At 41.0% G+C, this 13,699-nt stretch overlaps 1 protein-coding gene across 5 annotated transcripts in view; it reads right to left on the reverse strand.

Annotated features, from left to right (window-relative positions):
• Window positions 1-4,211, reverse strand: part of PDS5B (PDS5 cohesin associated factor B) — a 102,230-nt gene extending 98,019 nt beyond the window's left edge. For all 5 annotated transcript variants that reach the window (XM_027677757.1, XM_027677755.1, XM_027677756.1 and 2 more), the window contains exon 1: window positions 4,145-4,211. The gene's annotated coding sequence lies outside the window, so the exon portion shown is untranslated. The remainder of the gene's footprint in view (window positions 1-4,144) is intronic.
• Window positions 4,212-13,699: the final 9,488 nt, after the last annotated feature.

Consider the following 13,699-nt stretch of genomic DNA (forward strand, 5'->3'; position numbering starts at 1 on the left):
AGGAGGTTTAGATTAGATATTAGGAAAAAGTTCTTTACTGTGAGAGTGGTGAGGCACTGGAATAGTTGCCCAGAGAGCTTGCCCCATCTATGAAAGTGTTTAAGGCCAGGTTGGACGGAGCTCTGAACATCTGGTCAATGAAAGGTGTCCATGCCCACTGCAGGGGGGTTGGAACTAGATGACCCCTCTGAACCCAAACCATTCTATGATAATATGAAAATGTAGTTTAGGTGACTACATAATGGAAGCAACTAAGACAATAACATTTCTGACTGCTAACTTCATATCTTTTTTTATGCATTAAAAAGCATGCAAGTGCAACATCTCATTTCAGCAGCAGAAACATCCACTAGGATTTCCAATAAAGTCAGTGAAAAAGTATATACAGTTAGTATTGTATGGAATCGATCTTTAAAGAACAGGGTCTAAATTTGAATATCCCAGATGGGGTCGTCCTGATCCCTGGTTACAGTACTACCATATAAATGGTGACAGACACAAGATGATTAGTACAAACACGCCCATCTGTTGCAAATGAGGTATGGCAGGGTTTTTTATTACTATTTCTTGAAGCATACTAATACCAAAGTTGTTGTGAGGTGAAAAAAGAGAGTAGAAGATCAGGCAGTATAAAACAAGCAGAATGATGCAGAATGTTTTTCCAGTGCTTAGGATAGGATGTGAAAGAGTAAATTCCACAGATGGGGACAAAGTAATAGAGGTTTTAATCCTCAGAAAGTACTTCAAGGACTTCCCCACACTTTAGAAAAGGTTGAAAAGCAGTATATGCTGAGACAGACAATAATAACCTTTAAAAAGAGTGGAGGCGTTAACACTGATTCTTGGAAATGAAGCTAAAATATTAGTTGTATTACATGGAATTCCCTCAAATTTTATGTGTTACAGTAAATATTCACATTAATAGCATTTTTATTGTGGAATCCAAAATGTTCTAAAGAGGTTTTGAAATAAACCACTACCTTGCTAAAATAACAAAGTTAATTATCATTCACACACTGCACTTTTGATATGTCTTACTTAAGCGTCAGAACTAAACAGACAAAAAAACCCTCAACTTTTCTAAGAGACTACATTCAACTGAAAAGGTTACCAATAAAAAAGCAATAGGTATACCATTTATATACATGCGTAGTCTTGACTTTTAGATGTTCAACCTCTGAGGGCAAGGAAAGATTATTTTTTTTAAAGCATATATTTTGCAATTCTTTAAAAGCCTTGATTCCTTCCAGGATCTGTCAATGTTGCTCAAATAGTTCAGAGGGTCTACAAATTCGGAAAATTAATACAACACTTCACCACCAAAGATTATCACACTAACACATTCTTCTAAAAGATTACTCAGTTTTCCCTTACCACCTAGTTTCAAAGTTGACTGAAAGCTGCCAATATTCTCTCGGTCTATCCAAAGATAGTTTCAGGTTGCATTATTGACATTTTGTGCTAAGAGTAAAATCACCATTACTTTAGAAATCTGTTAAAAGGAGAATGGTACTGACAAGTGGTAAGATAATGTATCACGTATCAGACCCACTTTTTGATTCCATAAAGGAACTTGTCTGAAGGTAGCAGGAAGGATTACGTCAAGAAAGAGGAAGGTATGTATTTGGGATAAATAACATTAAGGGAAAAGAATATTAGCATGAAACTGGTAGGGAAAAATTATGAGTTGCAGTATCACATTTTCCTTCATCTATTTTGCATGCTTTTACTGTTCAGCTTTACATTTTCTTATTTGTTGCATCCACGAAAATTCTCCTTGTGCAACAAGTAGCCTTTATCACCTCTTCCAAACTCAGGCTTAAAGAAAAAAAACATTTATTCCAAACACCTTTAAATTAAAATCCTTTACTAAACTAAAAGACTCCTACACATAACTATGCACCCTCTTACTCTTCTGTATGAATAAAAGCTGGGTGATTCAAGAAAGAAAGGACAGAGAGAAAAAAGGTATAACCTGAAAGACTGGTAGAGAGCAACATTTCCCAAAAGAAAATGCACCTCGATCTACTGGAGGTAATAGAGCCTCCTGTTCTACAGACAAAAATGGATAAAGCCTGAGGTCATGCCCATATTCATTACTGTGCTTTTCCAAATGCTAGCAATGACTGTTGGTTTTTATATGGTTAATTACAGCTTAATAACGACTTAGCTGACTTGCACAATTTCAGTCCATAAGTAAGCTTGCTAGATACAGTCTAAATTCAATATTTACATGGCACAAGAGAAAAAAATAGTTGCACCCAAGTGCTATACACATATGATTTTCCACTTTATTTAGTTGTTTCATCAAAAACTGAACTGTAGTATATCCAGCTTGTATACTAACTAGTAAAGAGAATGCAAGAGATATATAGATATAAAGGAACTATATTAAAAAAAACAAAATCAAAACAAAACACCACACCACACATAGGCACTCCATAGTTCCCACCTTATAGTAATCAAGTACAACCTTGCTTTGAGCACAGACACAAGATGTCATGCAAGTGCTAAAGTACTAAACTACTTTCTCTAGCAGTCCATGCTTTCAAACGCTGTGACGAACATGATACACACACCACTGTTAAACTACCTCACCTGATGGTCTGTCACTCTCAGTCTTCTTTTAGGATAGTCTGAGCATGGCATATGTTCAGATATTTCATATCTTTTTTACTTATTACTTTATACAATATAACATTTAGCATATCTATATTATATACAAGACACACCAGGCAAAATTTCTATAACCTGAAAACTGAACAATTTCACTAGTTTGGAAGAGGAAAACCAGAAAGAATGCATGTCATCTTATCCCCTTCCCAAAACGTGATTTGACACCCGTTTTCAACTATAAAGGTACTCAAATTTTCAATGCTCCTTCTATTCCATCCCCAGCAAAGAGAAATCAATTACAGCCAAAGCACCTATCCAGCAAGTACAAAACAAAGACCAACACAAGAATGCTTCAGCAGTTGTGTTAAACGCCTAACTAAATAATCACAGCTCTCAGAAAGCAACCGTGTAGCAAGCAAGCATAAAAGTCAGAATAAGGATGGCAAGACAAAATCCAGCTCTATAGGAGCTCGTCTGCTGCAGTTTAATTTTCCAGGACTGTTCACCGTCATTAATTGTTGATCTGTTTTGAAGAACAGATAGTGATTTATTTGCAGCGGGATGAAGTTACGGACCTAGATTCCTGACCGGAGGCTCTCAACGTAAACAATACATAACCTATAAATTAACCATTCTCCATCTGGCAATTCAGATGTAAAATTCAGTTTTCCATCTACCAGGCGGCGGCAACCGCCCCCCACCCCCCTCTCCCCGTCTTCCCTTCCCGAGCGCTTTCTATCGGAGCCTGATGCAAAGTGGGAGGGAAAAAGAAAGAGCAGGGGAAAAAAAAAAAAAAAAAAAAAAAAGGCAAAGCCAGCATGAAAGAGCCGGGCTCGCACACAAGTAGGGACCCACCAAGCCGCCGGCCGCGGCAGCTCTTCCCGCTGAGGAGCGCTGCGAAGTGCGGCGCGGAGACACCGAGCCAGGCGGGAGGGGAGGGGACGGGGGCGTCCCCCAGCCCGGGCAGCAGCCGCGCGGGGCGGTGGGAGCCCTGGTGCTGCCCCGCGGAGCGGGGACCAGGCCGGCTGCCCGGGACAGGGAGGGAGGAAGGGGACACCCGAAGCAGGGAGGAAAGGGACACCCGGGGCAGGGAGAGAAGGGACACGCGGGGAGCCGCGATCACTCACTCCCCGCCACGGGCGAGCAGCCTCCCCGCCCCCCCCCGCCACCCCGCGCCGCGAGGAGCCACCAGCGCTGGGCGCGACACCGCCCGCAGGGCCACCGGGGCCAGGGGGTGACCCCCGGCCCCCGGGGAACCCCAGCCAAGGTCACCCCCTCGCCCGAGGGGCCCGGGGGGCGCGGCAAATTTAATTTGTGACGCCGGGTACAGGAAAGGGGGGAGGGGAGCAGCTCCGCGGAGGGGCGAGGGGGATGGGAAAGGGGAGCTCCGCCGCGGGCCGAGGGCAGCTCTGCCCTCCCGCTCTCCCTGGAGCGCCGGCCGCGAAGCTCGGTCTGATCGGGCACCTCCCCGCCCCCGGGAAGGGAAAATGGAGCGGGGACGGGGTGGGGGTACCCGCGGCCGAGGTGCCGCGCTCCTTACCCCGCCGCAGCCGCCTCTCCTCGCTGGTCGCAGGCGGGTCCGCTCCGCGCTGCCGCCGCTCCGGGCTCGGAGAGGCGCTGCCGCCGCTGCCGCCGCCGCCGCAGCCAATCGCCGCCAGCCCCCTCCCCTTCCGCAGCTCGCCCCGGTCCCCCTGCCGGCTTCAAAATGGCGCCAACTAGGCTCCGGCTGCTCCAATGGAACCGCCGAGCGGCGCGAGAGCGGCCAGCGCGGGGCAGCAGCGCCCCCTGCCGGCCGGCGCGCGCAAGGCGGGCGGCACCCACAGCCCGCCCGCGAGAGGGGCCGAGGGGCGGCCCGCGGGCAGCCCGCTGCCGATGGGCGCCCGGAGAGTTGGAGGGGCAAGCGCTTCCCCAAAACAACACGAATTATTAAAGGATTGTCGTAAAACAATAAGGAATGAAGCTGCTTGGCTGCAGAGAAAGAGCAGAAAAAGTAGCAGAAGTCGCTCATTGAGCCCTTCAGTTTTGCTTCAGTGAGTGCAAGAATTTGAGGGGCACCCTTACAGGAAACTGCAAACAGAAAAGCAATGTGGTTTCTTCTCATCACTACAGATAAAATGCTGCATTTATTTAGAACAACTGAGCTGGAAGAGACCAATCAGGACCATCAAGTCCAACTCATGGCCCTGTGCAGGACACCCCAAGAGTCACACCATGTGCCTGAGTCTTGTCCAAACACTTCTTGAACTCAAGACAGGCTTGGTGCTGTGACCACTTCCCTGGGGAGCCTGTTCCAGCGCCCAGGAACCCTCTGGGTGAAAAACTTTCTCCTGATAAATCAGGAGAGCATGAAAGTGTTTAGAAGATTATTATTTAAAAAACACAGATCTGTTGAAATATACCCACGGTTTCGTCTAGTGTGAGAAACACTTCAATAGCCAAGACACTGTAACTAGTGTTTTAAATCTTTTACAAACTTTCCTTAAGCTTTCTGAACTTGCTAATACATTTTAACCGGCGTGCATGATCTTCATTCAAGTTTTAAACTACATTAAATACCCTCATCTTCTAATAGAGGCTACGCCAGTCCTACCAGAACTGTTCCATAAAAATCACTTTTCAGGCCCCAAAACTCCCCTTGTTTACATTTTTTCCAGTGAATTATGTTTGTCCCACTCCTCCTGAAAGCAAAAGTACTACTGCACAGACAGAAAACAGAGGAAGACTTTAATAATTTTATATTACTTACTATTGGGAAGGATCCTGGACTTGGAGTCAAGGATATAACTTTTTGATGCAGGCCAAAAAATTTACCCTCAATTCCTCTGCTGCCATCTATCTGGGCTTACCAAGGTATAAAAATCCTAGGCTGGGGAGCACATCTTTTTCCTATGGAACACTTGCACATGTGTGCAGGGATACTTGCAAACCAGTGGGAAAGTTAAACATGCGCACAACTATCAAAATTGCAAACCAAGTGTATGACCGTGAAAGTAACCAGTGCACTGACATACTCCAAACGCAAACACTTTACTCCGGAGCAGGTCACAGCAGCGACACTTCCAGAGCCTGTCAGGACGCCTGGAGCGTCGGACATCTCGCGGAGCAGGACAAGGTGCTGTGTGACGCTCTGTCCGTCATTTCCCGCCTGCACCGACACCCTTCGGAAATCGGTATATTGGAGGTGATCTTCACTCCGCCTTTTCCCTCCCCGTCTCGGTTTCGCAGTAGCGCGCGCGGTCCTCCGGAGGGAGCCCGTCCGCCAGTGCTGCTCCCTCATCCTCGCGAACCGATTTGGAAAGTATTAGGAACCACCGCACTGCCTACGGGAGTGAGTAACAAGCACCCACTCCCTTTTCGATGTAGTCCTACCGGAAAAGACCTGCACGGTGCAGCTTGTGCAGGCGCTGGCTTTGTCCCGAGGGCAGGCTCAGCCTCCCCCATGAGAAATGTCTCACACGGCACCGGTGCCTGTAAACAGCCTCACTTTTGCCGGATTTGCCACTGCCCAAAAGTGCAGGCAGGTGTGTGTTACTTACAGAAACTGTGTACTTGAGAAAGATTGAAAATATTTGCACAAAATAAATATTTTGCTTGCAATATGATATGTAGAGAAACTCAGTGTGTTGGTGCCACAGAACTTCGAAGACCAGATCCTTTCCACAGAATCATAGAATCATTTAATGTTGGAGAAGACTTTTAAGAACCCTGAGTCCAACTATTAATCCAGCACTGACAAGTCCACCATTAAACCATGTCCACAAGTGCCACAATAAATACCTTTCAGAATGGCAACTTCACCCGTTCCAGGGCCTGACCACCCTTTCAGTAAAGACATTTTTCCTAATATGCAATCTAAACCTCCGCTAGTACAGCTTGAGGCCTTTCCTCTTGTCCTGTCATTTGTTACTTGAGAGAAAGGATTGCCCTGCCACCTGGCTACACCCTCCTTTCAGGTAGTTGTAGAGAGCGATAAGGTTTCCCCTGAGCCTCCTTTTCTCCAGGCGAAACACCCCCAGCTCCCTCAGCCATTCCTTGTAAGATTTGCGCTCCAGACTGTGTGTGCTAAAGATACTCTTCACATCTGAGTGTTCAAGTGACAGTGATGAACACAGTCAAAGAACATACTACACAGCAGTATCCTTCTCACAGCTTTCTGTAAAAACATGGTGGGAAAATAGAAGACTGCAGTGACAAGGGCCTTTTAGTCCCTACTTTATCAGATTGACAATCTCTCCCCTTGAATCATTTTAGTTGTCTTTCTCAATTCATTCTTTAAATTTGTTGTGTCCTTGCAGACCAGAACTGCACACTGTACTCAAGATAGGAGTACACTGAGATTTCCCACAGAGAAGTGAATTGCCTTCTGTCTTGCTCTCGGTACTATTCCTCATGATGCCTTACATCTCTGTTGTTTACTGGGGTTTTTTTGGTTGCTACTGCAGTTTGAGTCAAAGATTTCAGAGAGCTGACAACAGTGACTTCAAGTTTTCATGAATTTAGACTTCCAGGTTTGATAGGTAATTCTATGCTTTGCCTTACACTGATCTACTTTTCAAAACCTATCTTTTTACCCATTTACTTTCATGAGGCCTTATGGAGTTTTTTCTACCAGCACAGCATTTAATTATCATGCAACATCATGCAAGTATCATTCTGAGTGCACCCCCTTTTCCAGGTCCATTGATGAAGATCAAAGATTGATGCATAAAACAACACCAGTAAACCCAAACATTTCTGGAAGAGAGAACTGTTGGAAAGTAACCATTAAACTGTATTCTCTGTTTCCATCCTTCAACCAGATTTCCAACTCAGTATAGGACATTGATTCTATGGTAACTTTGACAGCTTTTAGTGAGAAACCTACATTAATGCTCTTTGAAAATACAGGTATGTTCCCTGGTTTGTCCTTGTCCGCACACTTTCTGACTCACAAACCTGCTTGAAGTCTCTGACTGTGTCACTATCTCCCTTCAAAGAAACTATGCTGGCACTTTCCCAAAACGTTATGTTTATCCAGTGGCCCCATGATCATACTCTTTTATGGCATTGGTCTTTCAGTGTAAGCGGGAGTTGGAACAACTGTCAAGGTAGCATCACTGCCAGAAGATTCACTAAACTTTTTTACTGTGTCTCCTTCCTCATTACAGTAACCCTGAGGCATTTGCATGTATGTTTTGCGCTCAATTTTTTCATTCATGGACTTGAACCAAAGAGATATGTAAAGACATAAACTTTTAGGATACTTCAAAACAGAATAGTTATAAAAAACCCAGTTTATTAAAACAAGAGCTCTAAGATATACCTTACAGGACTGAAGAGGAAGAAAGCTGATAGGTGAGAAGGGACATATAGACTTTCATACCACTGCAGCATCTCACTGTGGGATGAAAAAAGTTGGAATCTGGCTCCTAGAATGACTTGGTGCTGCAGACCTCAGCAATCCCTACTGATTCACTAGGGTGAAATATTAAAATTGCTTAACGAAATCTTATAGTCCCAGGGGACTTCCCAGGGAAGGAATAGATTGGAGGGAGCAAAATCTTTTTTCTTTTGGTTCATTTGTTGGTTTTATTTTTCCCCCAGGAGAAGAAAATATTTTAGCTTAACAATATTCTAAAACTCTGTCCTGGGTAGCAAGATCAGTCAGTTCATAGGGCAGTGAACTAACACATGGAAGAAGGGAGGGACTACAGAGCAGAAACCAAGAACACCTGGCTTTGATAGCAGTAAGTTGGGAATTTTTTATCAACTTCCCTACCTATACACATATGACTGAAGAGTATGCTTTTGACTAAATTCCTTCATACAATCATCACCAGGATCAGATGAAGGGACAGCACAAATAAGAAAGAATTTGAATGGAAGCCAGTTGATGGGGATTTTATATGAATGCAAAGTACAAGTTAAATTTCTAACATTACATGCGTTACCCAAACTCACTTAAATTATTATTAAAGTGCCCCTTATTTCCTTTTGTAAATGGTCAAGGCAGAACAAAAGAGTAAAAACTGAAAAGTTTAAGAAATACAAGGTGCATTTTATCTCTTTTTTCACCACACTTATCTAAATTCCCTTTCTTAATTTAGCATGCTTGTGAAAATGATACTTTTGCTTCCAGCAGAGATATAATGACCTTTCCCTTCCGTTTGTCTCTCTTATAATTGTGATCCTTGGACAATTGCATCAAAAATATTTTACTAGAAAAACAAGATTAAATATATGTCATTTATATACTGAGCTCTTCACACTGAAAGGTGTTTTTGCCATGTAGGAGGGAGACCTTTGACTTGCAGGTATAGTGATTTGTCTTAGAGAAAGAAAAATTAGTTCATTTTTTAGTGTTGCTCTTCTACTAAATAGCTGATACTACTATGAATGTGACTTAGCTTTGCAACTAATTTTAGTATCTCCTATGTCTCTTAAGTAATTTGCAAGGAAGTCACATGGAAACAGTGACTTGAGATGACTGGAATTTTTAGACTCTTACTGTCTCTGTGTGTGCTGTTTCCAACATTGTCTCCTTGTAAACAAAAATCAAACAGCTGAATAAGACAGCGATGCTCAGAAGCTACTAGCTTTAATATACGTGCACTATAATCTCTGAATTTTGAAAGTACCACTTTAATCTCAGTGCTAACAAGTCTGATTCTACCAGAAATACCTATCTGCACCTGTCTTGTGGCTGTTTTCTAATAAGAATACAAGAGTCATTAAATAATGTATGGTATTTCACAAAATCAGGCAAACGAATCAAACAAACCAAAACAAAATAACAAAGCTAGAGAGGATATGAGGATGTGATGTTACTCTTCAGGGTGAGAACTGCAGAGAGCCTTTCACTCCACCTACTCATCTGCTTTTTCCATTAAATAGTTAATAGCTACAGTGAGACACTATCAAGATTAAATGAGCTACTAAAGTCTTTCTATCAAAACAAGAAATATTACCCCCTCCCAAAACATGTAATCTTGAGTCAGCTGTAGATGTATCTTTATCTCTGACCTCTTCCTAAAGAGGTCAGTGCCTTTTTGGAGACATACATGGGAAGAGAGCAATAGAGTGTTCTGTGGTACAGTAGGCACAGAAGCAAAAATATAATTTAGATTTTTAATGTACTAAACAGAATCTCTCTTAACTGCAAATGGTGCTTTATTTTGCTACCAACCACTGCATCCTTTACGCTTTAACTACATAAATCTAACCATCTTGCTGCCTGACAGGAGTAAGCTGGAGAGCATTAATACACAAACCTTTACAGCCTCTAATACAGGATTGTTGTTAGGGTTTTGTAGGGCATGTTTTCTTGTTGGTTTTTGGTGGGTTGTGGGTATTTTTCATTCTAGTGTGACTTAACAGCTATTTTGTTGCTAAATGTCATCGAATCTTCTTGCTGACCATTGTCTTATTTGCACAGTGTATTAGTATTCAACACTAATACAACTGATGGCAGCCAGTGTCTAAAAAGTCACAGTAGTCAGGGTAAAAAAATTTGTTCTTCCCTTCTTGCCTTGAAGACAGGTATGACAGTAGCGGATTAGTATTTTGGGAGTCTGTACCAGCAGTCTTTCATTCCCTGGTGATTAGCTCAGTTTGTCAATGAATTGTATTAGTTTCTCCTCTGAGTAACCTTTATTTGATTTAAATGCTCTCCATCCCTAATTGAGATGTAGGATAGGAGGTGGGAGAGAGTACATAACTTAAATATTTTTAAGCAATGCTGTTAGTTTGACAAAATGGGAAAAAAAATTAAGGAATTAATCTACGCTAAGTTGTATCTGAAAAGTGAGAATTTCAGTTGTTTGCCTTTTAGTAATCAAATAAAAGTAATTTCAGGTAATAACTGAGTAGTTAAAATGAAGAAGTATTCCATGAAACAGTGGGGATGTCAACACTGCCATAACTAAGCACGTTGCATTAAATTTTTGTAATATTTCATCCTCTTGCTCAAACATTAGTATATTAAGCATTAAATACTTAAACATATTGTGTGGTGTAAAATGCTGAGTATTTTTCAGTTGCTCTATATACTTTGTTCTTGTGTTCAGGAACTACACACAATGCTTCATTTCTTTCTGCTACTCACACTTTTTGCTTTTACTATTCCACTGTATGCCCTCTATTTAGAGCTACTTATTTTAATGTCCCATTGAATTTCAGTCTACTGAAGGCATTACACTCAGTCTCCTTCATTTTTATGTAAATTTGAGATGCTATTTAGAGAGTCTTGCAGACTAAGCAGTGACTGGACCTTCACCTTGAGTGTCAGCTTCCTAGAAATTCCCCATGCTCTACTTTGAAATACATGAATTGTTCAGAATTGTGTTTTCTTGGTCGGCTTTCACAACCCATAAGCTCAGCTTTGTCGTGGGCCAGCAGTTGTTACCTTTTCTAAAGCACTCTGTCTTAAAGGTTAAATGTCACCATTCTTTTAGATCTGTTTTGCTATAATGTAACTCAGAACAGGTGCTTTGCTGTCAAAAAAAACCCCAAAACTACGTATCTTGCAGATTTCAGCTAAAAAACATCAAATGAAAGGTTTCAAGAACCTCCAAAATAAACTAATTAGGTGTTTCTTTTATTTTTTCCCTGCTATTTTTGTCTCCAAAAGGATTCCTGCAGTACTGGAAGGGAATCAAATAACAATATTTAAATGGCAAATTAGTTATATCATAGTCAAAAGAAATCAAATCTGTCTATGTCTTAAACATCACTTACTAAAATCTGTTGCATATATTAAAAAATGCTCCTATATCACATAACCAGCAGGCTACCAGGATTTTAAATTTTTTTTTGGTAAATAGATATAACTTTATCAAAACTGTAATTCATAAATTAATTCTCAAGTTGAAATTTGAAAATAAAAGCCTCCACATTATCTGTGGCAATTAATAAGTAAAAAACTGTTAGTGGGTTTTTACCTCTGAAACTTTGATGTGACCAATATTCCTCTTTGCCATGTAAAAGTTTCAGAAAAACAATTTGGCAAGCAACATTGCTAGTCTATTGAGTAAACCAGTTCTCTTAAAGTTCTCCAGAATTTCTCTCTAGATATAGTTTAGTTTAAATTCAAAGAATTACGCAACAGTATTTCTTAAGTCATCTTAAAGTCTCACTTTTTCAAACATAATTTAGTAGAGTGACAAGACAAATTACCACCCAAGGTCATTACCCTTTAGAGAGAGGCATGATTAAATCTAAGTCTGTAACTAGTCCTCTTGAACTCTAATACATGCTTTATTAAAGTGTTATTAGAAGAACAGTTTTATGAGAAGAAGAAAGAGTCCTCTGTTATGTCAAGCCTAATAACAAGATTCAGGCACAAGATCTAAATGATTGAGTTATCATTCCACATTAGCGCTTAAATACTAAAGCCAATTTCAAGTAGTTCCCACTGGATATTTATTTTTTCCCCTTGTTATTACAGATGGAGTCTCCTCATTTCTATATTAAATTTTGCCTAATCTTTTCTATTAAAAGGTAGAACACAGGCACTTATTGTTTTGCTAACAAATTTTTGGGTTAATATTTTTCATGACAGCTACCTTCTTTATGCTGAGTTATTTTGAAAAGTTTTATCTAAAATTTTTCCATATGCATATTTAAGGAAAACCTTTCCATATAGAAAAGAATAACATGATGCTTTTACTAAAAATACCCAGTTCTTCTGAGAAATCTGAAGAATAGTCCTCTTCCTGCTGCCATAACAGCTGCCATTCTCTGAAGAGAATGTATGTATTCTCAGTGGTTTTCCCTGAGGAAATGGATGCCACTGTGCTGCTGTGTTCCAGACTTTGCAGGAGAAGATAACGGCAGCACATCAGTCTTTTGCCAGAAAGAAGAAAGTGATAAAAACCAGAAGGAAGAAAACACCCTGAAGCAAATGGAAAGGGAGGGAAGGAGAAAAAGAACAGCATTAGTGGTAGGAAGTGATACAGGAATGTAAAGGAATAACGGGAACCAGACAGGAAGCAAGATCATATTGGAAAGGAACAGTAGAGGTGAGGAAGAGACTGGCAGTCACAGTGGGTAGAAACAAACCCACTGTGAGTACAATAACAATTGCAAGGAGGCGCTGGTAGAGCAACATGGTGGGACAGGTCATGTTAGTAAACCACAAAGGAATCAGGACGATCCTCCAAAGTGGACAGCTGCCATAATTCCTTTTTTATTTAGGAAATCAAATGCAAAAGCTACTGTGAGAAAATGCTCCATTTGCAAGTTCAAATGCTCAGGTTACATAATATCAAAATTACTTTTTTTCATAGAACATTATTCACTTCCCTTATGCGTACAAATTATGATGCAATCTGTAAGGTTCAAATCAACTTAAACTTACAAGACACTTGGAAAACTGAATCAAAATCTGACTATTTAAGGTGGAAATTTTTCCTTTGACCCTTCTCTTAGATCAGCTAAAGCCAACATTTCATGAACTGATACGAAGGTGATGGCATAAATGTCAAGGAACACAAGAAGACATAATTTTTCATGATTTGTTACCCATGTGGTAACACTACTAAACTCTTCTATTTTACTTTTATTCAAAGGTTCTACCAAAATAATAGATGCACGTTACAGGAAGCATGATTTGGGTGACATATAGTAGAGGTACACAGTATAATTCTGAGTACAGTTATAAACATATGAAAAAAATGAAGTTAAAAAATTCAGACTCCCCTGCAAGCAAAGAAAACTCACAATCTGTTAAGGCTTCTTTGTAAATATTTTCACTGTTGGAATGTTTGACCCTTTGGACAATACTTTGACATACCCTATCTGCTTCTCCTGATGATGTTTCCAATGGAACTTCTTTTACTATCTGGTACAGCTGGAGGATTCTGGGGGAACTATTTGTAGCCTTGTCTTGAGTAAGTACAACATCTTCCCATACGGGATCTGTAGCAGCTGTAATAGCATCACCAGGGAAAGTATATTTTATTAGGCTCAATGAGGTTCAAAAAATGACATTAGGGTACTGCCACTTGTAACATGTGGCTTATGTATTTAGGTACACAACTACTGGGAGAATTCCTCAAATGAAATACATCTGAGACAATTACTAGATACACAACATGAAGCACTT

The sequence above is a fragment of the Neopelma chrysocephalum genome, unplaced genomic scaffold (genome assembly GCF_003984885.1).
Source record: "Neopelma chrysocephalum unplaced genomic scaffold, ASM398488v2 Primary Assembly neopelma1_43, whole genome shotgun sequence".
In the NCBI taxonomy this organism is placed as follows: Eukaryota; Metazoa; Chordata; class Aves; order Passeriformes; family Pipridae; genus Neopelma; species Neopelma chrysocephalum.